Source organism: Rhinopithecus bieti, unplaced genomic scaffold (genome assembly GCF_001698545.2).
Source record: "Rhinopithecus bieti isolate Rb0 unplaced genomic scaffold, ASM169854v2 scaffold_64281, whole genome shotgun sequence".
Classification (NCBI taxonomy): Eukaryota; Metazoa; Chordata; class Mammalia; order Primates; family Cercopithecidae; genus Rhinopithecus; species Rhinopithecus bieti.
This window is the reverse complement of record NW_016824829.1, coordinates 411,128-433,207: the sequence shown is the minus strand read 5'-3', so window position 1 is coordinate 433,207 and position 22,080 is coordinate 411,128. Positions and strand designations below refer to the sequence as shown.

General features: G+C 39.6%; 1 long non-coding RNA gene across 1 annotated transcript; it reads left to right on the top strand.

Annotated features, from left to right (window-relative positions):
• The first annotated feature begins 823 nt into the window (after positions 1 to 823).
• LOC108522451 (uncharacterized) lies at positions 824 to 21,770 on the top strand. The gene is made up of 3 exons (XR_001883477.1): positions 824 to 947; positions 7,136 to 7,255; positions 21,647 to 21,770. It is a non-coding gene; the product is annotated as an uncharacterized LOC108522451 (long non-coding RNA).
• The last annotated feature ends 310 nt before the right edge of the window (positions 21,771 to 22,080 follow it).

Here is a 22,080-nt window from a genome sequence, read left to right as displayed (position 1 = left end):
CCCTTATAAAACCATCAGATCTCAGGAGAACTCTCTCACTAGCACGAGAATAGCATGGGGGAAACTGCCCCCATGATTCAATTATCTCCACCTGGTCCCACCCTTGACATGTGAGAATTATTACAATTCAAGGTGAGATTTGGGTGGGGACACAGTGCCAAACCATATCATATAGTTTTCTTTAAATCAGCAAAATAATAAATTTCATCATGCAGTCAGCCCACCCACACGTAGACATAGCAGAGCTTTTATATCGATAATACCCCTATATAAGAAAACCTTAAAGATGAGGTATTCCTCCTCTTGTTTTTTGAGAATGCCCTACGCTGTATCTCAGTAGCTTTCAATAAACCATCCCTTCTCACTGCACTCTGTGACTCACCTTGAATTCCTTCCTGCACGAGATCTAAGAACCTTCTCTTGGGGTCTGAATCAGAACTCCTTTTCCAGCAACAGAACCACTGTCATTTCTGCAATGATTAACTGAGATAACATTCAGGAAATGTAAGGCACAATACCAAGAACATCATAAAAACTCATTAAATGTCATTTTATTATTTTTTCAGTTAAAGTGGCAACTGACCATGGTTTAGCGAAGATTTTCCTACTTAGCTGAAGTGTACCTTGCAGTATCTATCTTTTGAATGTTAAACTCACATAGTATGACTGAGAGTATGTATGGTATGTGCACTTTAAAAAACAGTTTTTGATTGCTGTTGTTTTAGTGTTTTATCCTTCAGTACAAAAGCCATCTTGCTTCTACTCCCTGAATCCAGCTCCATCATCTAAATGTACATTCTTGCTACATCAACCTACTATCAGGGAGATTAAGAAAATGTATTTAGTGACCTGAACTGATAAGTGAAAGTGAAGACCTTGCCTTGGATGGGTTAATATTCTTAGCCCCACTTCCTCTATAACCACCAGACCACATTGATCAGAACCAGGTAGGTTGCTATCCAAATGAAATAGTTTCCTAAATCAGGTTGAGAAAAAGATTTATATTATCTCTGAATAAACTATTAAGCATTTTATGATTCTGAATAATTCATCTATTCAACAAATATTTATTTGGCTCATATTTTGAACAAAGAGATGTGCTGGGAGCTGGAGTGAATAATGAACTATAGAAGAATAAGTTAGTATTCACTGATTCATCTCTTCAACAAATATGTATTGTCATGTTAGGCTCTGGGCCAGGTGCTTGTGGTACAGAGGAATAAGATATGGGCAGTACTTCAAATATCTGAATCCATATTAAATAAGCCAGCAGAATTTAAAATGTAAACTCTCTTATTAAATCTCAAGGAAAGTTTGTAAGATGAGATGTAAATTAATTATTGAATACCCCTCATGTCTAGAGTGCTATAGTATACTACATTGTCATATAAACCAACATTCAATTTCCTTTCATCCTTATACCTACCCTGTAAGATAGGCATTATATTCATTTTTTTGTTCATAAGGAAATCAACTTAGTAAGATTATGTAAGTTTTTCAAACTAGGAATAACAACAGCTAGCTTTTATTGATAAAAATACTGTGCATTACATTTTTTTTAATCTTCATAAAAATCCTAGATGGTATTATTATTGTTTATATTCTATAATGTGGAAACAGAGGGTGAGGGAGGCTAAGTGAATGCTGCAATTTCCCACAACTAGCTCTGGAACAAACATAGAGCCCCAGTCATCTGCCAACGAGAGTTAGGACCCCCAACCACTGCATGACAACTCTTTATAGTCCTGGCAGACTGAGTAGGAGAGTCAGAATGAGAACCCCAGCCTGACTGCAGCGTTCCAGGCTCTTCCTTCTAGATTCTGCTTCCTCTAGCTCTGGTCCACGACGAGTGACCATGGATGAGCTGTAGACTTTTTGAACCCTAATGAGATGAAACTGAAAAACAATTACATGGATAGACTATTTTCAGGCAGTCCAATGTTCCTACAACCAGAAAGCTAGATAAAATACAACACTCACATTTTTTTTTAAGCATCCAAGATTTGCAGAGGTAAAGGGGAATTAATTCAAGGATTAAAGTTCTAGAGAGGAGAGAGCCTCTCAGAGGTGAGCTGAAGGTCTGAGCCTCTTTTTCCAGGGTTTTTACCAATTCCAGATGGATAGGACTGGAGACAGAAACGGGGTTAAACTATGCTGTGGGGCAGAGAAAATGGCAAACTATTGGCAGTTGCTACAGGGTTGGAACAATAAGACCTGAAACTTTGGGGGCCTCAAACACGTGGCCAGTTTACCATCCAAGACTTCACTAATCCTGAAGTTGCATGAGGCAAGAACTTAAAATCCTAAGTCTAAAGTCTCTGATCAGCAGAGCTGACATTCTTATTGTCTCTCTTTGAGTGGAGGAAACAAAAACTTATCACACTCTGAATTAAAGCCCAGGTGGGCCATGTCCTAGGAAAAGGAGCAATCAGAAGCAGAGTGAGTCTCATCAGAATGTAACCCAGCCTCCGCAGACCTAAATTTGGAGAAATAAACTAAATAGGACTTCCTAACAATTTTAAGCTAAAAATTGTAGCCCATATTTGTATAAATTTAGACTCTAAGTATGAACTATCTAAAAAAAATAGTATTTTTTTCTCTTTGCTGAACCTACTGCTTCAAGTTATAGAGCCTCCAAATGAAACATAAACAATCAGAAATGAGCGGTAAACTTTCATAACAGCTGGGTTTTTTACAGCATTCTTCCAAATGCCAGCACTTAATGCAAGGTAGTTAGTTCTTTCTGCAGAGCTAGGTGTTTGTTCATTTTCAGACTTCTGGAAGTGGCATTTTTGACATCATTTAATGGTTTACTGAAAATACTTACTCGGAGTATGAGTTTCATCAGACACCTCTTTGCGGTCTTATGCCTTCATTTGTTCTTAAAAATGTGTCAATGTCTTAATAATAGAATTTAAGTGAAAAAATTTAAGTGAAAACTTAAACGTTATAGCCAACAGAGGTTCTTAACTGATTGTAAAGTTGTATTGAAGTCAGGGGTGTTTCTTCCTAATTTGGAGTCAGCCAAGTTCAGACTCCAGACACAGGGAAAATGCAGAACAGGACTATCAGTCTTCTTTGTTCAAAACAGATGACTCTGTAAGTATTTGCCTAGTTAAAAATAACAGCATTCCTTCCCCAAGTCATCAGCTGGACAGTCTAGCCTGCTCGTATTTTTTTAACCCAGTCAGGGGAATAAAGGTCAAAAGGCTATGTACTCTGAATTAAATTTTTTTTGCAATAGGTTACACCAAAAAATTTGTCTGTCTTTGATATTTTCCTTTAATGATTTTCCTTACTTCTCATTGTGGAAAATGTAACAAATTTACCTTAAATGGTTACCGAACTACATCTCTTTTACAAATTTTTCATGTTGTTAACAGAAAAGCTAACTAGTTTTCACCAAATTGTTATTCAACTTTCTTTATGATAGTTTCTACTGATTTCAATAACAACAATCTTGTTTAAAGAATTCAGTCTTTTTGTGGCTGTTTGCAATACTGTTTGTTAATTAACAATTATTGTGTTGTTTCATTTACATAATACCCATTGTAAAATGCGCATGTCCTTTTTTTGATTCAGATAGAAATGTATCACATTCTCACTTTTTTTCATTCTCTCCTTCTTACTCTTTATTCCATCTCAAGAATTTCATTTGAGTAAATAAATATATTTGGCATTTTAGGATAATGTATCAGTGGAATATCCCAGACTCCTACCTCCGTCCCATTAATCCATGCTCCCCTATAAGCACCAAAAACAAAAGAGAGAGAAACCAAAAAAGTTACATGAATTTGTAAAATAAATGTCAAAGCTCTTTCTTTTAAAATTCAGATATAATTCATTACTCTTATAAAAGAGTTATGGTGAAAGCACAGTTGGTAGCATGATTTTGGCTATTAAAGCATTGTAAGTATGCAGAAGATATTTATATTGTAGCTGAGTAGTTTTCAGAGTCATCAAGAAGCCTGCATGGGGTGTTTTTTATTTTAATAATTCATTAGATATTCTGATTTAATCAGATGTTAAGCTTACCCAACAGTACTTTACAGATCTCTGGAAAAAGAATATGTTGCTATACAATGCATAGCCCTATGGGGTTCCTGTTACTTTCCATCTTAATGCTCAGGAGCTGCGATTCAAAAAGCAGCACTAGATGATATATGTCAATGTGGTTCCTGATCCCACAGATAAAGATCATGTGGTTGGTGCTGCATGTAAATAATCAGCACTGTTGATTGTGATCTTGACAATTTTGCACAGTTTGGGTCCTGGCTACCTGAGATCATCTTTCTCCCCCGGGTGCTTCACAATAGCCACAAAGGGCAATGGAAGGCTATAAACTTGGTCAAAGACACATGGAGCCACAGGGTGCTTTGAGGGTCACTGAAGGGCAAGTATGCTTTGTGCAGCATTTGGACCCCCTCTTCTGTGATCACTGGTGGTGAACTGGGGCAAACTTCCTCTAATGATTCCCCAAAGGAGGATTTTTTTCCATCAAGTTCATGCCCTTGACCTTCAGATCAGGCAATGAAATTAGAAATGTTCAATAGCAGCAAGGCTAGGAACATTTATGCTGCTCTAAATAGCCACAACATAGCATCCATCGTATGATTTCTGTGCTTATATTGCTAATATAGAATTTTTAAATTAATTTATTCACTCACTGAATTTTTAATTAGGACATAGAGGTGCGATGACCCTCCATCCAAGCAAGAACACAAGTCCAACTTTCAACTTTCAATAGAAAGTTAAATTGGCCTAGTGCATTCTGATATCAGAACCATGTGAGTCTCCTTTCAAGCAATAATGCCAGATATTTGCACTCTAGGATTTTTGCCAGAATTTAATTTGAACAGACTGCTCCATGGATTCTGTCAAAATACAACAGGGAGAAGTGATTTTTGAGTAAGATGGCTTATCCATTCCTCTCTTTAGGTATTCTAAACTGTCTTCTTTATCAAAATAGATCTCCAGAGAGCTATGTACTTGGACTACATAGACTTAAACCACTGAAAACCTATCTTCACTGAATTTACATTTTATTGTTATGCATTTAGCAGTTCCTTTAAGAAATACCTACGTGAAAAACATTCCTGCAACCTTATATGGTGGAAAGAGAAATTGAAGGTATTAGAAATTAAAGGGAGTTCAGAGACCTTTTATTTCAGAGTCAGCAATATCCTCATGGTGCCGGGGTAATATCTTTAAAATTCAGCTCTCAGATTAATAACAGAACAAAGTACCTACATTAAGTAATGATTAAAGTAAATGAGATAACATAGAGGTCTGACACAAAGTAGATGCTTAAAAGAGTTGAATCTACATTTTGTATAAAATCTGTTGCTACTATGTTATTCTCAGTTCTTCAAATAAGAAACCAGCACCAAGAAAATATATATTTTTTTTAAGAATCATTATACTTCTTTCTTAAAAATAAAGAGAAGTGTCCACATTATGTATTTTTAGACTTGGGTGACAGGGTATAGCTAATTTTTTTTTTTTTAAGATGGAATCTCACTTCTTCTCCCAGGCTGTAGTGCAGTGGTGTGATCTTGGCTCACTGCAACCTCTGTCTCCCAGGTTCAAGCAATTCTCCTGCCTCAGCCCCCCCAGTAGCTGGGAGTACAGGCATGTGCCACCACACCCAGCTAATTTTTGTATTTTTAGTAGAGATGGGTTCCACCCTGTTGACCAGGCTGGTCTTGAACTCCTGACCTCAGGTAATCCACTCGCCTCAGCCTCCCAAAGTGCTGGGATTACAGGCGTGAGCCACCGTGCCCAACCGGTACAGCTAAATTTCATACTTTAACAATAATATTTACCTGGTTGCTTTCCATTGTTCCACATGGTCTTTTAAATTTCTGTTTCTTATTTCATCACCCTATCATGGCTTTAAAGACTCAGGAAATATTCTGCTATATTTAAATCCACTCCCTCTATCTTTTCCCACAGTGGCTTTTCTGTACCTTCATGATTGTCCGCAAGCCAACACTATGCTCCATGCCACTCGAAGAAATGGTCATAAATCTGTACTTGATTCTTAGGGCTGCTATAACAAGGTGGCTTAAACTGGATGACTTAAAACAACAGAACTTTATTCTCTCGTGGTTCTAGAGGCTGGAAGTCTAAGAACAAGATGGCCACAGGCATGCTCCCTGGGAGACTCTGCGTGGAATCCTGTATTACCTCTTCCTCGCTCCTGGTGGTGGCCGGCAATCTTTGTCATTCCTTGGCTTCCAGCTGCATGACTCCAGTCCCTGCCTCTGTCATCACATGGCATTTTCCTCTTTTTTTTTTTTTTTTTTTTTTTGAGGCGGAGTCTCGCTCTGCCGCCCAGGCTGGAGTGCAGTGGCCAGATCTCAGCTCACTGCAAGCTCCGCCTCCCGGGTTCACGCCATTCTCCTGCCTCAGCCTCCCGAGTAGCTGGGACTACAGGCGCCCGCCACCTCGCCCGGCTAGTTTTGTATTTTAGTAGAGACGGGGTTTCACCGTGTTAGCCAGGATGGTCTCGATCTCCTGACCTCGTGATCCGCCCGTCTCGGCCTCCCAAAGTGCCATTTTCCTCTTTTTATAAGGGCATTGGTTGTATTGGATTAGATCTCATCTAATCTAAGCTAAACTAGGAGCCATAACTTAGTTACACCTATGAAGACCGTATGTCTAAATTAGGTCACATTCATAGTTACCAGAGGTTTAGACTTTTAACAAATCATTTTGGGGATCACAATTCAATCCATAACAGCTTCCCACTTCTAAGAGAAAACTGAGCCCAAATATTAATTGCTTCCAAATGTCTTCATAATATGTTCAGTTATCCATTGTGACCCTAATTCTTATGCACTTCCCTAAGCATCAGGAGGCAGCTCTCTCCTCCTTCCCACGGCTGGACCTTCCAGCTGACCTCTACATTCCCTCCCCTCCCCACTTCTCCAGTTACCCCTCGCTCCATCTCTCTCAGAACTTCACTTCTCTTCCTTTGGAATTCCTTTACTCTAGATTAGATTCAAGTCTTCCCCATCTGTAAAAAACAAAACAACAACAAAAAAACCTTTATTTTGAATTTATTTGCTATTTTGAATCTACTTTTGCTGTTATTAAGTTGTTCTCCTTCCCTTTGAATCCAAACTTATAGAAAACTTGTGGGACCAGAATGTATGGAACTCTCCATTTCTGCATTCTTGCTACGCATCCGTTCCACAAGGAATCATTGAGTGAAAAGGCACTGCTTGACCCTGGTACTGGAGCCACAGAGGTGAGTTGGGTGACATAGCTCCTGATTTCAAGAAGAGAAAACAGATGCTAGACAATACCTTCGCTTCTCAGTAGAAAAGAAGCTCCAGAGCTGTGATAGTGCATAAGAAGACAAAACTAGACTAGGAAATTGGAGGATTCCCTGCAGATGGTGTGGCAGAAACTAACAGGCAAAGAGTTCCAAAGTATTAACTACATAAAGGGGAAGTGGGGGAAATGTTCCAAGCTAAATGATTAATGGATGGGAAGTCCCTGAAGTAGAAGGAAATGTGTTTTCAAGGAACTGGAAGAGGGCTGGTGTGACTTTACTGTAGAGACTCAGGGGGAAATGGTACAAAATGATGTTTGTGGGACACCCAGTGAGCCACACTGAGGATTTGTTCTTTACTTTTAGGGTGGTAGGAAAAGGACTTTAAGCAGGGATGGGACTTGATCACACTGCTTTTAATGGGATCTCTCGACTGGGCACAGTGGCTCATGCCTGTAATCCCAACACTTGAGGAGGCTGAGGTGGGTGGATCACTTGAGGTCAGGAGTTTGAGACCAGCCTGACCAACATGGTGAAACCCTGTCTCTACTAAAAATACAAAATTAGCCAGGCATGGTGGCACATGCCTGTAATCTCAACTACTTGGGAGGCTGAGGCAGAAGAATCACTTGAATTCAGGAGGCGGAGGTTGCAGTGAGCCAAGATTGCGCCATTGAACTCCAGGCTGGGTGACAAGAGCAAAACTCTGTCTGGAAAAAAAAAAAAAGGATCTCTCTGGCCATAAGTAGAGAATAAATTAGGAGAGAGGAGGACAGATGGGAAAGAACAATTAAGACACTGGTATAGGAGTCCAGTAGAGAGACTCTATAACTGCATTCTAGGGATGACAGTGGAAATAGAGTCCTGGGCATGTTGAAGACATATTAAGGAAATAGAATCAATGTGACTTAGTAATTGATCAGCTATCTGGGGTGAAGGATAACCACATCTCCAGTCTGACCCCCAGGTTTCTGGCTTGACAGTTGGATAAATGACAGTGTCATCCCTAAGAAAGGAAACACTGATTTCAGTGGTGGGGTGTCAGAATCAGAAAAGCAATGAATTCCAGTTAGAATATGTTGACTTGAGGTAGCCATGAGATCAAGTGAAATTGCTAAGCAGGCAATCCTCAACTTTAGCAGAACTGCTTAATCCTGCCAATAACCGGCCAATTGCTAAGTATAATAAATCCATTTCCATATTTAGCTCATTTGAACTCTGCAGCATTTGACACTATTAGTCATTCCTTTCTTGAAGCAAGAGCTCTTAATCTTTGATTTCTATTTAAAACAATGTTCTCCTCCAGTTCTCTTCCTTCTCTGGCTTGTCTTCCTCTGCCTAACCTTAAAAGATCTGACTTTCAAACAGGACCTTAAATGAATAAACCTCAATTCTCCAGTCTCAACATCCCTCAAGACATACATATGAGATTCCTCTGCTTAGATTTTCCACAGGTAGCTCATATTCAATAAGCCCAATCAAATTAATATCTACCTCTCCTATCTCACCAAATTATTTCTTCTCCCAAATATGCTTCCTCATTTTATAGCATCACAAGACAAAGGAGGAGGATGAGGAGTCATCAGGCACTCCCTCACCACCAAAATTCAATCTAAGTTCTTATATTAAATAATTGTACCCAGGAAAGTCCCTGCCCCACTTCTTCACTACCTGTTCTCTCGCTTCTCACATGGGCTATGGCAATCCTGGTCTAACTGAAGGACTGGTGGCGTTTTTCTGTAAAGGGCCGGAGAGCAAACATTTTAGGTTTTGAGAGCCATCCTGTTCCTGTGATTATTCAACTCCCTGGCTGCAGAGCTAAAGCAGCAATGGACAGGGAATGGGTATGGCTGTAATCCAACAAGACTTAATATATGGACATAGAGATTGAATTTCATATCATTTTTACATGGCATGAAATAGTTTTCTTCTTTTTTAATCCCCCCACTTAAAAATGCAAGCGCCATTCTTAGTTCACTGGCTGTACCACAACAGGCAGCAGGCAAGGTTTGTCCCGCAGGTCATCGTTTACTAACCTCTGGTCTAACTGAGCTCTCTCCTGCCACATGGCAGCCAGAGAGCAAGTCTGAAGTATGGAACTCACCTTCTAAAAAACCTGACTCCTTGCTTTGTGAATACTCTTATTAGACTGAAACACACATCTCTTCCACAAGGTGGCCCCAAACTTATTTTCTAAATTTATTTCGTACTACCTTTCTGCCTGCACACAATGTTCCCAGACTCCAAGCATCCTAAACTGCTGGCTGTTCCCTGAGAGCTCGTGCTCTGTGCCTTTTAGTTGGCTCCAAGCTCATTCACATTAGAACCAGGCTAACCTAGTCTGGTGCTTTTTGGTAGCTAATGACAGCCCCAGAAAACATTTGAAGTAGGTGAAAGTTACCTACTACCCCACAATCTGGCTTCTTGGTTATAATTAAAGTAAGTCTCATACCAAATTCTTCCACAACAGACATTAATTAGCAAGCAGACACAAGAGTGAAACAACATATTTAACTTGAACTTCAGTGCAGTTTGAGCTTTTTGTCCATAGTACCTCACCGGAGGCAAATGAGACAACATTCTGGTAGCAGGATTCAGCTAACTGACTGTATTGTGTATACTGAATATACTGTATTTACTCCAATTCTGGCAACCAAGAATCAGAGAATAAGCACTTACACGCAGAACTGATTGAGGGTTACATCTGATATGCCATTCTTAAGAGTAGAGATACAGGCTTTGCTAAATTTCTATACCTAATCATGCAAGATAGGAGTGTCTCAAAAATATATTCGCCAAACTACATATCTTGAGCACCACTAATATAACTACTGAAAGCCCATTTCTAATATCTTGAATGGCTAATTAGTGACTAATTACCTAGCCACTACTTTCACCAATGAAAGTCGATATTACTAGCATGAAACTAATATTATAATACATATGTATTTTAAGCCTATAGTAATGAAGAGAGACAAAAATAGCTACAGCTTTTTCTCTATACCCTTCGAGTATAGCCTTGTGACTAAATGGCAGTGTGCATGCCCCTTAGGTGTGCGTAATCCAAATTAGGGGTCATCAGTTGACCCCTAAAGTACAGGTTTTTTGTTTTTGATTTTGGTTTGAGATGGAGTCCACTCTCACCCAGGCTGGAGTGCAGTGGCGCCATCTCAGCTCACTGCAACCTCCGCCTCCTGGGTTCAAGCGATTCTCCTGCCTCACCCTTCTGAGTAGCTGGTATTACAGGTGCATGCCACTGTACCTGGCTAATTTTTGTAGTTTTAGTAGAGATGGCATTTTGCCATGTTGGCCAGACTGGTCTTGAGCTTCTGACCTCAGGTAATCCACCTGCCTCGGCCTCCCAAAGTGCTGGGATTACAGCCTTGAGCCACCATGTCAAGCCTATAGTTTTAAATATTATACTCTCCTCTTACATAACATGTGACATTTCCTCCACCTGAATGTTCTTCTCCTTCTTCTTTGCCTAGAGAAAGCCTGTCACCTTTGTGTGTATGTGTGTGTTTACATGTGTGTGTATTAGTGCATTTTTTTAAATTTTGTCATCTTTTAAGACCCAGTTAAAAAGTTGCCTATTATTTTAATAAATTCCCAACAACTTCTGTACATTACTTGCAGCCTAAGAGTAATAAACTTATTTTTAACCGTTTCATAGACGAAGAAACTGAGGCTGAGGAAATTTAAGTGGTTGCCCCAGCTTAGGTGACAGAGCCAGAATTTAAACCCAGGATGGTCATACTAGATCCTATTAGTGAACTTATGGGGAAATGCTGAACAAAACAAAAAAGACCTAATAAGTTCAATTTAAGACCTACTTTAAGAATCCATGCTATGCTTTTATGACTATTTGCTTGAGGATGATTAAACTGAGATAAAACATAAAGAATAATAAACAAAATATCTGACCTGCCTACCTCAAAACTATTCAGTTTTATTCCTTAGGTTTGAGATGAAACTAGCAGTATTTTATGTATTTTTAATTAGGAATATATCAAAATTCAGTAAAGCCCTTTCCCTGCAATAATCAAAAGGCTTTGATCTGTTACTACTTAAAATTAATACATTGATGACTTATATTAAGTATCCTGGCATATACTGTGTACTCGATATTTATTAAATAGATGAGCTACATTGGTTTACCATCCATTTTAAAATCTGACTCAAAGCCAGGCTACCAGATGTAGATTCTAGCCAATGCTCTCATGGAAATAATGTCTTGATATATATCTTATCATATTGCTAGGGTCATGTGAAGATCCCCTCTTAGATACACTTAGTCAACAGTTATTGAACCCTCATAGGCACTGAGAAACAATGTAGTTTTCCCACACAAGGCATCTATTTGGAGCAGATAACTTATACATTCGGTTATTTAGATTTTTCTGGCACCCCATCCACATTCAGTGTAAGGTAGAGATGATCTGAAAAACCTACCATCATCTATTTAGTCATCTGGACAAAGTGAGTCAGGGCAGTTATAAAATGTCAGAATTCCCAGCCAGTGTAGTAAAGCACAATCCAAGTTCACTTATGGCAAAGGGATTAGGACATCAGTATTTAAAGTAATTCTCTCCTGCTCATAAACAAGCTCAAGTACGTATGCACTTAACAAAAGACTCCGGAGCTCCTTACACAGTGACCTAATGTAGGGCATGGGATTATCCTTATAAAAGGATCACCAAAGAGGCATGTGATCAATACAAAATTAAAAGCGTGAATACAGAAGTGATTGTAGAACTTCTTGGCCCTGCTGATAACAGCAAGGATTTCTTTGTTGGCCTTCTGCTCTATGGATGATACTGGTTTTGATTAGGAAGCAATTGAGAACTCAATGCCTCTCATATTTTGTGCCTTAGTGCTTCTCTCTCTCTGCTGGGAGAGCAGCAGTAATAAGAACAGGTTCTTGCTCATCATAATGTACCATTTCTGACTCAGAAATCAATACTAACTTAAGATTATGAACAATGCCCTTCTACTGGAAGCCCAACACCACAGAGTGTCTTTCTAGAACGTGTGACAAAAATGACACATTTTGAAGAAGAAGAAGAAAATATTAGAAACCAAATAATCCTAGGAGCTTGGAAGCTTTTCTTTTTTTATAAAGAACATCTTGGGTTTTCCATGTTCTATCTTCAGTAGGATGATGACCAGGGTCATTTTATAGTTGCCTAAGAAATATATTTTCCTTTATCACTGTATTGAAATAAAAACTTTCTGTAAGTTCACTTTCTGCTGTTACCATGTTAATATCACAAACAACATTAGATATAATTCTTGAAATTCTAGAAACTGTAATCTGATTTTTTTACAAATAGGATATTCCAGGTACTATGGAAATTTCTGATACTTGACTCCAAAAGCTCCTTGATAAACAACTTGTTAAATTCAGTGTCAATGTTGAGGGGAAACTGTTGATTAGCTATTAAGGTTAAGTTTTGCAAGGGCTTCCACCTTAAGAGAGAAAAAAATCAGAATTTCATTGAGAGTGGCCTCTATGCAGAGGTACTACTTAAGTGCCTTATTCAATTACAGTCTTACTTCATGTGACTTTCGTATGAGCACAGTTGATACAGCACCCCCAGGCTTGTGAAACTGAATTGAAAACATATGTCCAGATGTTGGGGATATTATCTTGTACATGATACTTAACTTTTCTGTACCTCAGTTTCTTTAACTATAAAAACAGGGTAATAATAGCACTACAACTTAGAGCTAGTGTGAGAAATAAATTAACCGATCCCTGCAAAGCTTGGAAGAGTTCCTGGCGCATAATAAATGTGCCGCTTTTTAAAATATTTTTTTTTCTGACTTTCAAGTGAAGTCCCTCTAATTCTTGAGAGAAACTGCTTTTAAGTTTCTCATTCTTAGAAAACATGCTGACAACTTCATGTCATTAAAGATATCCTCAAAACTGAAATACATAATGTATTAGTCTGTGTTCACACTGCTACAAAGAACTGCCTGAAACTGGGTAATTTATAATGGAAAGAGGCCTAATTGACTTACAATTCCCCTTGGCTGGGGAGGCCTCAGGAAACTTACAATCATGGCAGAAGGTGAAGGGGAAGCAAAGACCTTCTTCACATTGTGGCAGGAAAGAGAGAGTTAGCAAGAGCAGGGAAAACTGCCTTAGAAAACCGTCAGATCTCTTGAGAACTCAATCACTATCATGAGAACAGCATGGGAGAAACCGCTTCCATGATCCAATCACCTCCCACCAGGTCTCTCCCTCAACATCTGGGGATTACAATTCAAAATGAGATTTGAGTGGGGACACAGGCAAACCATATCATTCCATCCCTGGCCCCTCCCAAATCTCATGTCCTTTATACATTTCAAAACAGAATCATGCATTCCCAACAGTCCCCCCAAAGTCTTAACTCATTCCAGCATTAACCCAAAAGTTTGAGTCCAAAGTTGCATTTGAGACAAAGCAAGTCCCTCCCACCTAGGAGCCTGTAATATCAAAAGCAATTAGTTACTTCCAAGATACAATGGGGTTTGCAGGCATTGGATAAATGTGCTCATTCCAAATGGGAGAAATTGGCCAAAACAAAGGGGCTACAGGCCCCATGCAAGTCCAAAATCCAGCAGGGCAGTCATTAAATCTTAGAGTTCCAAAATAATCTCCTTTGACTCCATGTCTCACATCAAGGGCACACTGATGCAAAGGGCTGGCTTCCACAGCCTTGGGCAGCGCCACCCCTGTGACTTTGAAGGTAACAGCCCTGCACCCCTTCTCTGGCCACTTTCACAGCTGGCATGTTTCTGTGGCTTTTCCAGGCACACAGTGCAAGCTGTTGATGGATCTACCATTCTGGAGTCTGAAAGACGGTGACCCTTTTCTCACAGCTTCACTAGGCAGTGCCCAGTAGAAACTCTGTGTGGGGGCTCCAACCCCACATTTTCCCTTCGGCCCTGCCCTAGCAGAGGTTCTCCGCGAGGGCCCTGCCCCTGCAATAGACCTCTGCCTGGACTTCCGGGCATTTCCATACATCCTTTGAAATCTAGGTGGAGGTTCCCAAACCTCAGGTCTTCTCTTCTGCACACCCACAGGCACAACACCACATGGAAGCTGACAAGGGTTGGGGCTTGCAACCTCTGAAGTAATGGCGTGAGCTGTACGTTGGCCCCTTTTAGCCACAGCTGAGATGCCAGGCACCAAGTCTCAAGACTGCACAAAGCAGCAGGTCCCTGGGCCAAGCCCACAAAAACCATTTTTTCCTCATAGGCCTTCAGGCTTATGATGGGAGAGGCAACCATGAAGACCTCTGACATGCCCTGGAGATATTTTCCCCATTGTCTTGGAGATTAACATTTGGCTCCTCATTACTTATGCAAATTTCTGCAGCTAGCTTGAATTTCTTCCCTGAAAATGAGTTTTTCTTTTCTACCACATTGTCAAGCTGCAAATTTTCCGAACTTTTATTCCCTGCTTCCCTTTTAAACATAAGTTTCAATTTCAGATCATCTCTCTCAAGTTCAAAGTTCCACAGATCTCTAGGGCAGGGGCAAAATGCCACCAGTCTCTTTGCTAAGGCATATGATGAGTGACCTTTGCTCCAGTTCCCAACGAGTCCCTCATCTCCATCTGAGACCACCTCAGCCTGGACTTCGTTGTCCATATCACTATCAACATTTTGGTCAAAGCCATTCAACAAGTCTTCAGGAAGTTCTAAACTTTCCTACATCTTCCTGTCTTCTTCTGAGAACTCCAAACTGTTCCAGTCTCTGCCTGTTACTTAGTTTCAAAGTCAGTTCCACATTTTTGGGTATCTTTATAGCAGTACCCCACTCTCTGCTGTACCAATTATTGTATTAATCTGTTTTTACACTGCTATAAATAACTGCTGGAGCCTGGGTAATTTATAAAGGAAAGAGGTTTAACTCACAGTTCCTCATGGCTGGGGAGGCCTCAGGAAACTTACAATCATAGCAGACGGTGGAAGGGGACCAAAGACATTCTTCACATGGCACAGGAAAGACAGAGCTAGCACGAGCAGGATGTATTAGTCCCTTTTCATGCTGCTGACAAAGATATACCTGAATCTGGGCAATTTGCAAAATAAAGAGGTTTATTTGGACTTACAGTTTCATGTGGCTGGGGAAGCCTCACAATCATGGCAGAAGGCAAGGAGGAACAAGTCCTGTCTTACGTGGATGGCAGCAGGCAGAGAGAATGAGGAAGATGCAAAAGCAGAAACCCCTGATAAAACCACCAGATCTCATAAGTCTTATTCCCTACCACAAGAACAGTATGGAGGAAGCCAACCCCATGACTGAATTATCTCTCACCAGTTCCCTCCCACAACACATGAGAATTATGGGAGTACAATTCAAGATGAGATTTGGGTGGGGACACAGAGCCAAACAATATCACAGGGAAAACTGCCTTATAAAACCATCAGATCTCCTGAGAACTCACTTACTATCACAGGAACAGCATGGGGGAAACCTAACCCATGATCCAAACACCTCGCACCGGGTCCCTCCCTCAACAGGTGGGGATTATAGAGATTACAATTCAGGATGAGATTTGGGTGGAGACACAGCCAAACAATGTCACACAAAAAGATAATGCAATTTTCCAAAATAAAATGATACATTTATCAGTTTGAGTATTCCATTTGTGAAATTTAAATCTTTGAAGAATGACTGGAGGTGTTATAAGAACTACCCATAAATTATCTCACAAAGTGATTCTACAGTTCTGTTCTACATATTTTAAGCAAAGTTAGAGTAGTGATGGACCTTATTAGCCTTGAAATTTGCACACAAAGAGTGCCAATGGCATAGCAGATATCTGTCCTTTGTTCTCTATTTGGTTTATTTTGGGGGAAAAAATGAAAGTTTTTATTCTACCAACCACAGGAGATAGCTGATCAACATTAAAATCTGTAATATGCTCCCAAGACAATCATTTATGTTTTTCACATAAGTAGCATGTATTCAGTATGGAAATTTTAAAAATATTTCCCATATCAATGTAAGATATAATTGTCTTAAGCCAAACCACACAGAGTGGTTCACTGTTAATATTTTGATGTGTATAATTCCAGTCTTCAAACCTGCCATGTGTATATACATACATGCACATGCATGCACACACACACAAACAAAATTGAGATTATACAATGCATACTGCTTGTTAATATACTCTCTTTACTTAGCCTATCATGAGTCTTTTCCCACTCAGAGCGGGTGTCATAGACAGATCTTCAGAGAAAGTAGTAAGTGATGATCATGTCAAACAAGTCGTAGGTTATGGGGACTCTCTCAAGGGACTAGCAGGAATGGTCAGAGGAAGGCAGGACCTTGGGCAGGATGAGCAGAGATACGGGACAAGATTGCAAGATAGAGCGAGAATCAGACACTGGGAAATAACACAGGGACCCAATAACCGAAAATGAAACACCAAATGGAGACTTGGCAAATCAAAACAAAGAATAAATACACTAACCAAAGAAAAGAGTGCAGTTGTTAATTAGACTTGAGACTGGTAACAAGATCGTCCTGATGTTTAGAGTAGCAGATGCTCCTGTGGTGGTGAGCCAGCAAGGTCAGACTCACAGATGTGAGGATTTGGGGTTGGATTTCACACTTCAGCGTTGAATTGCCTTTGGAGTGGAAGCAATTATGGCAGCAGCAGCAGCAGCATCTTTTTAACCTCTAGATTAAAGTTATGGTGGTGAGAAGTTGACCTCAAGAGTTCAGTGGTAGCCCCAGCTTCCACTCTTCCAGCCTCTCCCAAAAACCCATAAGTATCTAATCCCTTGTATTAATTTGCTTTCTGAGAAACTTCTGGTTTCCAGTCTGACAAGTAAATAGCTTAGACCTTGTCACTCCTGTCCTTACAACAGGGAAAAACCCAAACAAACTTAAAATCAATGACCCTACTTAGATCCATCAGGGAATTGACGTCACAGGGCAAACTGCTGCCCCCAAACTTTCAGAGACACACAGAAGAATCAGAAAGGCACAGCTTACTAGGAGCTGAAACCAATATTGGTAGGAACAGTTAACACTGTAAACTGAGGAATTACTAGAGGTTCAGCATAGACTAGCTTGAAGAGTTAAAAACTTCCAGGGTGTACAGTCTTAAAGGGGCTCCCACTTTTTTAAGTTTTACCTTTAGAAGCCCCAGCAGGCTCTCACTGTGAAGATCGCACAACAATCCCTTTGTGCTTTCTGCAGGAGGAAGGAAAAGTAATAATTTGGAAATATGCCTGGAGATTTATATTTTCCTTAACAAAGCCTGCCTTTAAGGGAAACTATAGATGGTCCCCAAGTTACGATGGCGTGACTTACAATTTTTTAACTTTATGATGGTGTAAAACTATTGCAATTTCTACACAACATATAGTATTCAATAAATTACATGAAATATTCAATACTTTAATATAAAATAGACCTTGTGTTAGATGCTTTTGCCCAACTATAGGCTAATGTAAGCATTTTAAGCACATTTAAGATAGACTAGGCTAAGCTATGCTGTTCAGTAGGTTAGGTATATTAATTGCATTTTCAACGTGTGATATTTTCAACCTGCAATGGGTTTATCAGAGCATAACCCAATCATAAGTCAAGGAGCATCTGTATTTTACAAGACCCTAATGGACTAGAGTTTTACCAAAGCCAAATGGATCTTGGGGAAAGGAAATACCCAACTCCAGTCTCCTGTGCCTTTCCTGTCTCGTCTAAGGCAGGGAAGCAGAAACTGAGAAGTAAGTGAGAAGGTCATGGCCTAGGGACTCAGCTTGCTAAGAAGCAGACCTAATCATAGAACTATAGAATGTTGTCCATCTCCCTAAACCTCACCAATATCAATAGGGCTCCTCTATAAAAGCAGGGGATTACAACTGAAAGAACTGCAAGCCTCACACCTTATTTCAGGAGTCTCTAGGAAAATGTAAACATGAGAAGAGAAACAAAAACAAGAACACTAATGAAAATATTATCCTCTACCACCTGTCGCTACAGCATATAGTAAATCCAGCCCTATTTCTGGGCAAATCAACATAATACCTCATACTAAAGGCATATTTACCGCCATTCATTTTACCTGTTACATCACGTCCAGTGTTCAGGAATAACTACAAGGCAGGTTAAAAGGCAAAAAATACAGTCTATAGAGCCAAAACAAGCATCAGAACTAGACTCAGATATGGCAGACATTTTGGAATTATCAGACCAGGATTTAAATAAACTATGATTAATATGCCAAGGCATCTAATGGAAAAAGCAAACAACATGCAAGAACAGGTGGTAATAAGAGCAAAGAGATAGAAACTCTAAGAAAGACCTTAAAGGACATGCTAGAAATAAAAAACACTATAACAGAAATATAGATTGCCTTTAATGGGCTCATCAATAGAATAGACACAGCTGAGGAAGAAAATCAGCAAGCTTGAAGAAATGTCTGTAGACACTTCTAAAACTGAATCCATTGAGAAAAAAGAATGAAAAAGACAAAACAAAATATCCAAGAACTGTGGCACAATTACAAAAGATTAACACACATATAATGGGAATGCCAGAAGGACAAGAAAAAGAAAAAGGAACAAAAGAAATAATAATGGCTGAGAACTTTTTTAAACTAATGCCAAGACACCAAACCACAAATTTAGGAACTTCAGAAAATGCTGAGCAGGATAAATACCAAAAGACCTATACCTAAGTATCTCATATTCAAAATGCAGAAAATCAAATCCTTTTCTGCTTGAAACCACCAAAGTTGTTTCTTTTTACTGTACTGACCACCAGTGTGACATTTCCACTTAACTTCCTAAGTCTCGGATTCTCACATAAAACAAGAGTAGTAATATCTGACTCAGAGAGATGTTATGGGAACTTTTTAACTTTTTTAACCTTTTTATTCTTTTGTAATAACACTTAGCTTAAAACACAAACATGTTGTCCAGATGTACAAAAATATTTCCTTTCCTTATATCCTTGTTTATAGGCTTTTTTCTATTTTAGAACTTTAAAAAATATTTTCTTACTTTTTAAACTTTTTTGTTGAAAACTAAAACACAAAGACACACATTAGCCTCAGCCTACACAGGATCAGAATCATCAATATCACTGCCTTCCACCTTCACATCTTGTCCCACTGGAAGGTCTTCAGGGGCAATAACACGCATGGAGTGATCATCTCCTAGGATAACAACGCCTTCTTCTGGAAACCTCCTGAAGGACCTTTCTGAAGCTGTTTCACAGGTAACTTTTTAAAAAAATAAGTAGCAAAGAGGCTGGGCACAGTGGCTTAGGCTTCACAGCACTTCGGGAGGCCAAGGCGGGCAGGTCACTTGAAGTCAGGAGTTCGAGACCAGCCTGGCTAACATGGTGAAACCCCATCTCTACTAAAAATACAAAAATTAACCAGACGTCATGGTGGGTGCCTGTAATCCCAGCTCCTTGGGAGGCTGAGACACAAGAATCACTTGAACCCAGGAGGTGGAGGTTGCAGTGAGCCAAGATTGCACCACTGCACTCCAGCCTAGGTGACAGAGCAAGACTCAGTGTCTAAAAAAAAAAAAAAAAAAAAAAAAAGTAGAAAAGGTACACTCTAAAATAACTATTGAAAGTATAGTGTAGTAAATACATAAACCTGTAACATAGTCATTTATTATTATTATCAAGTATTCTGTACTGTACATAATTGTATATGTTATACTTTTATATAACTGGTAGTGCAATAGGTTTCTTTACACCAGCATCGCCACAAATGTGTGAGTAAAGTGTTGTGCTATGACTTTAGGATGGCTATGATATCATTAAGCAATAGGAATTTTTCAACTCCATTATAAATTTATGGGACCACCATCATGTATGCGATCCATCATTGACCAAAAGGTTATTGTGCAGCACGTGTTTTTGCTCAACATGTATTAGCTACAATTATGTTATTCCAGATCATGAGGCACCAGTTCAGGAATTCTTTCATTTTTCTGATGGCAAATTACTAGCTCTGGTCTGACTCAAACCTCATAATGAGCTACATGGCCGCATACGTGAGGGAGAACAGGTATCAGGGCAGGAAGCCAGACAGAGCATTCTGTTAACCTCATTGATCTCAGGGACATGCTTTTTCACTTAACTTGCCAGGGTGCTAGCACTTCTTTGCCAACTTCCTGCACCATATGGCCCCATTCTATACCATGTGGCTTCTGCTCTTCCTATATGCTTGGACATTTTACTATCTTCTAATATCAGGTTTTTAACATTTTTGCAATTCTTATATTTTCAATTCACAGGAGCTAATCCAGTTACCATTACAGTTTCCCACAGGTATAGCACGGTATTCGGAACATAGTAATTTCGTTAACCCAAAAGACTTCTCATGGCCTTTGATTAGGATACTTAGAGTTGGTATTGTACACTGTCAATGCATAGCTATAATCCAAATAATTCTTGGGGTCCCGTGTGGCTCCTCTCTGCTGGAAGTTGCATGTAAAGATATACAGTTCAATTGCCAAGAGAAATTAAAGAGGACTCCATTCTTTATTTGTGTTCTTGAAAAGCATTAGGAAGTGTTGAGATTCATAATACAAAGCAACATTTCCCACATCCTTTACCCTCTCTAATCTTCTCACTTGCCACAGCTATTCCTAAGCTTCTCATTCACCAACACCCTCCAATAAACTTCTCCAGGCTATCAGGTTTCAGTTCCGCCATCTTTATTCTCTCTCTTATAGCAAATCTCTTTACCATGTTGGTTGAATTAACCTCTGTGTCTACATCCTGTCCATTTTCTTCCAGCCTTCCTAAGCAAGTATTTTCCCCCAATCCATTTCTCCTGATTCTGTAAACAAAACAAAACAGAATTGTTCTTGGATAAAACAAAAAACAAAACAAAACAACAATAACAAAAAACCTAAACAAGTGGAGATTAAAAAAAGAGTTCACATATATGTAAATCTTGATCCCATCTCAAAGTATAGGGGTTCTTTCCTGCTACTGCAGATTGAGTACCCTGTACAGTCATCTCCCACCTTTGATGCTGGGAGGCTTCTACCTTGGGTCTCTGCCAGCTTGTGAGGAGCCAAGTAAGGCTCCGTGGCAGGAGGTCACTCCCACCTCCTCCAGCCGTAAAGCCCAGGGCCCATCTATCTCTGGTTCCTCTGGACCCTATGCTGACCCTTTCTGGGTTTAGAAAATAAAAACATCTTGCAAATGGGAAAAATGAAGCTCCTAGCTGCATATCTCCAATATCCCTAAAATCAGAGAAAGTGTTTATGATTTTTTCCCTCCTCCCCTAGAAGCGTAATTTTCTTTGGGAAATAAAAGGGGCAGAGGAGGACTTTGGTGTCATCTAACTCTAACCCTCCTCATGTCTCCATCCAGAGTGTGACTGTGATGAACCAGCCAACGTCCCACTTCCCTGAGAGACTGAGTGTTCTTCTACCTCCCCAGCCTCTCCTACTGACTCTGGGTGTGATAGAAGGGTCAGTCCTGGACCCTTTATAAAAGCTCGTGGTAAGAAGGCTGTTCCTAATTGTGTATGTAGAATGTGGGATATTTGACACCTTTCATCCTTAGTTCTTATCTTAGTAACAATTTGGGGACTAAAAGAAATACCATACCAGATATCTTCACACAAAACCAATTATTGGAACTGGAAAAGAGTTAATCCCAGTGTGCGATAAAAAACAAGGGGAAAATTTTCAAATGCTTCTACTTCCATTTCATGTTAACATTCTCTAACCCAGTGTACAATACCAATCCAGTGTTTTAAAACAAGGCTAAGACCCATAGGTGGGATGTAAAATCAATTCATT